This window comes from Hylobates moloch, unplaced genomic scaffold, assembly GCF_009828535.3.
Source record: "Hylobates moloch isolate HMO894 unplaced genomic scaffold, HMol_V3 SCAFFOLD_11, whole genome shotgun sequence".
NCBI classification, from domain to species: domain Eukaryota; kingdom Metazoa; phylum Chordata; class Mammalia; order Primates; family Hylobatidae; genus Hylobates; species Hylobates moloch.
In genome coordinates, this window is record NW_026652286.1 from 94,445,910 (window position 1) to 94,450,115 (window position 4,206).

Sequence of the window (4,206 nt, forward strand, 5' to 3'; positions counted from 1 at the left end):
TAAAGTGGAAGAGTCAGAATAATCTAGATTTATTGCATCCTTAAACTCCTGCTCTTGGTTGTCATGCTATTTAGCCCTGTCAGTACAACATTAAGAAATCTGTAATAGTGATATTTAAAGGATTCCCACTAGAAAGATTAAAAGGAACGTTTGGAGACATAAAGAAGTATACTTAGATTTCTTTGCACAGCCATTTATATGGAACACAGTATTACTTAAGGATGGTAGATCAATGAAGCCTTTTTTATTGGAAAATGTTTTTGCAAAGAGTTCAATAATTAGGAACATGGAGGATTCTTTTGCTTTGCAGCAACCCAGTTACATTTTATCAAAATTCTTTGCATCTTTGGATGGGAACATTCAGTGAATATCTTATTCACCTTTATTTACATATGCAGTGAGGTACATCATCACATGTTCTATCAGGGTGATAATTGGGCTAGTATGAGACCATCAAAAATCCCAGCAAAAGGAGGTGGCTCCCATTCTTTTCATCCAGCCTGAACTGGCTTTGATGATCCTGGCCCATTAATTTTAAGAGATCATGTGTAGGGTAATTTGAGCCTGCAACAATTTACAGAACAATGATGTTATGCTTTTAAAATGCTAATGTTACAATTGTAATGTTGCAACCGTATTTAATGCCAAAATGACAATTGGTAATGTTTGGGAATATTTGTATGAAAACAATGACATTTCATACTTAAAACTCAGCATCAGCAAACTTTGAGGAAGAAAAAAGACTAGGATTTAAATGTAAATCAGCCTTTTATGAGGTTTGCCCTTTGGTTATATGCTAATCTGTAAAGCCTTCAAGATCTATCAGACAAAGAGGTTTCATAATTAAAACTCGTTTTTCAACCTCTCTCTAGCAGAGGCAGGACTTATTAGTTACCCAGGGATTGATCAAGCCCTAGATGGTGCTGAACTGTCTAGGTGTGTGTGTGCGCAACTATGTTTGATGGAATTCTTCATAGACAGCAGATGAACAACATGAGAACAACCTGTTGGTTTCATAAATACACCTTCTTTTGGACCCCAAACTGCTTGACTGCTCCTAAGAATTAGCACATTTTCAAAGGAGAAGTTTTGTTCTTATTGAGGTGATTCAAGAGAATGAGTTAAGACTCATGACAAGCTTCCCAAAAGGTGGTCCAAAAATATCTTGAGCAATGGCAACACTGTAGCAATAAGTAATAGTATTTTGTAATAAGTGGTAAGTAATTGCTACTTGCCAGACACTGTTCCGAGGGCTTCTTATATGTTAACTCATTTAATCTTCACAACAACCCTTTAAGGAAGGTATTATTATTTTCATATTATAAAGAAATTGAAGCACGAAAAGGTTAAGAAATTTCCCCAAGGTCACAACAGCTTCTAAGTGTCAGAGCTGAGATATGAACCCAGGTAACCTGGCTCCGGACTGCTTTCAATTACTTCACTGCACAATCCCTCCAAACAACCCTTTTGATAGCACAGTTTTGGGTGTATACATTAGGAATTTATTTTAACCAGCCGGTTTACCTTTTTCAATACAGTAATGTTCTGTTAGGGGATGGATTATAGAAGTAAATTGTTTCACTCGCGTCCGTGTGAAGAGACCACCAAAGAGGCTCTGTGTGAGCAACAAGGCTGTTTATTTCACCTGGGCACAGGCGGGCTGAGTCCGAAAAGAGAGTCAGCGAAGGGAGATAAGGGTGGGGCCGTTTTGTAGGATTTGGGTAGATAAAGGAAAATTACAGTCAAAGGGGGGTTGTTCTCTGGCGGGCAGAGTGGGGGTCGCAAGGTGCTCAGTGGGGGAGCTTTTTGAGCCAGGATGAGCCAGGAGAAGGACTTTGACAAGGTAATGTCATCAGTTAAGGCAAGGACCGGCCATTTACACTTCTTTTGTGGTGGCATGTCATCAGTTAAGGTGGGGCAGGGCATTTTCACTTCTTTTGTGATTCTTCAGTTACTTCTGGGCATCTGGGCATATATGTGCAAGTCATCAGGGATGCGATGGCTTAGCTTGGGCTCAGAGGCCTGACATTCCTGCCTTCTTATAATAAAGAAAAATAAAATAGTGTTGAAGTGTTGGGGCGGCGAAAATTTTGGGGGGTAGTATGGAGAGAGAATGCGCGATGTTTCTCAGGGCTGCTTCAGGCGGGATTAGGGGCAGCGTGGGAACCTAGAGTGGGAGAGATTAAGCTGAAGGAAGATTTTGTGGTCAGGGGTGATATTGTGGGGTTGTTAGAAGAAACATTTGTCGTGTGGAATTATTGGTGATGGCCTGGATACGGTTTTGTATGAATTGAAAAACTAAATGGAATAAGAGAAGGAGAAAAACAGATATTAAAGGTCTAAGAATTGGGAGGACCTAGGACATCTAATTAGAGAGTGCCTAAGGAGGTGCCAGCAAAGATTATGTATTTAAGAGTTAAGAGTGGCAGTTTGGGGATAGCACCAGGAGATATCAGCTGTGATGGCTTGGAGAAACAGTGTAAACTGGCAGTGTAAACAAGAGTAGGGCATGTATGAGTAGTTGAGAATGGTGAATAGGAGTATGAGTAGACAGAAGATAGTAGGGATGACAAGTTTTTTGGGGCACAATCTAAGTTGGTCTGGTGTCTGGAATGAGACTGGGGCCTAATAAAAAGGAGCGTCTATACAGGAGCTCAAATGGGCTGTACCCTGTAGCATTCTGAGGAACAGTCCTGAATTCTGAGAAGGGAAAGCGGTAAAAGTATTGTCTAGTCCTTTTTAAGTTGGTGGCTGAGCTTGGTGAGGTGTGTTTTTAAAAGACTATTAGTCTATTCTACTTTTCCTGAAGACTGAGGACTGTAAGGGATATAAAGGTTTCACTGAATACTAAGAGCCTGAAAAAATGCTTGGCTGATTTGACTAATAAAGGCCGGTCAGCTATGGGACTGTGTAGAGGTGGGAAGGCCAAACCGAGGAATTACGTCTGATAGAAGGGGAGAAATGACCGTGGTGGCCTTCTCAGACCCTGTGGGAAAGGACTCTACCTATCCAGTGAAAGTGTCTATCTAGACTAGGAGGTATTTTAGTTTCCTGACTTGGGCATGTGAGTAAAGTCAATTTGCCAGTCCTGGGCGGGGGCAAATCCTCCAGCTTGATGTGTAGGAAGGGGAGGGGGCCTGAACAATCCCTGAGGGGTAGTAGAATAGCAAATGGAACACTGAGAAGTGATTTCCTTGAGGTTAGATTTCCAGGATGGAAAGGAAATGAGAGGTTCTAAGAGACGGGCTAGCGGCTTGTAACTTGCATGGAAAAGGTTATGAAATGATGACAGAATGGAATGGGACTGTGAGGCTAGAAGGAGATATTTTCCTTGGTCTAAGAACCATTTGCCTTGTGTGTGGGAAGAGATTGATAGGTGGAAGTTTCGGCGGGGGGAGTAGGTGGGAGTGACTGATGTGAAGGAGAAAAACTGGCCGTGAGGGACAGAAGTTGGAGAGCTAGCTGCTTGTCTAGCCACCTTATCAGCATAAGTGTTGCCTAGAGCAATGGGATGTGATGCCTTTTGATGGCCCTTGCAGTGAATGACTCCAGCTTCCTTTGGAAGTAAAGCGGCCTTGAGCAGAGTTTTTATTAAAGAGGCATTAATGATGGAGGACCTTTGCATAGTGAGGAAACCTCTTTCAGCCCGTATGACCGCATGGTGGTGCAGAATATGAAAGGCATACTTAGAGTCAGTATAAATATTGACGCGTAGTCCTTTTGCAAGAGTGAGGGCCCGAGTTAAGGCAACTAGTTCGGCTTGCTGAGAGGTAGTGGAGGGGGGCAGAGCGGTAGCCTCAATAACAGATGTGGAAGATACTATTGCATAGCCTGCCTTTGCTGGTGAGTGGCAATTAGGCCTGGTGGAACTGCCATCAATAAACCAAGTGTGATCAGGGTGAGAAACAGGGAAGAAGGAAATGTGGGGAAATGGGGTGAACGTCAGGTGGATCAGAGAGATGCAGTCATGAAGGTCAGGTGTGGTATCCGGAATAATGTGGAGGCCGGATTGAAGTCCGGGCCAGGAACAATGGTAATTGTGGGAGACTCAACAAAGAGTGAGTATAGCTGAAGGAGCCGGGGAGCAGAAAGTATATGCACCAGGTGTGAGGAAGAAAATAGATTTTGGAAGTTATGAGAACTGTAGAGAGTGAGTTGAGCATAGTTTGTGATTTTTAGGGCCTCTAAAACTATTAAAGAAGTGGC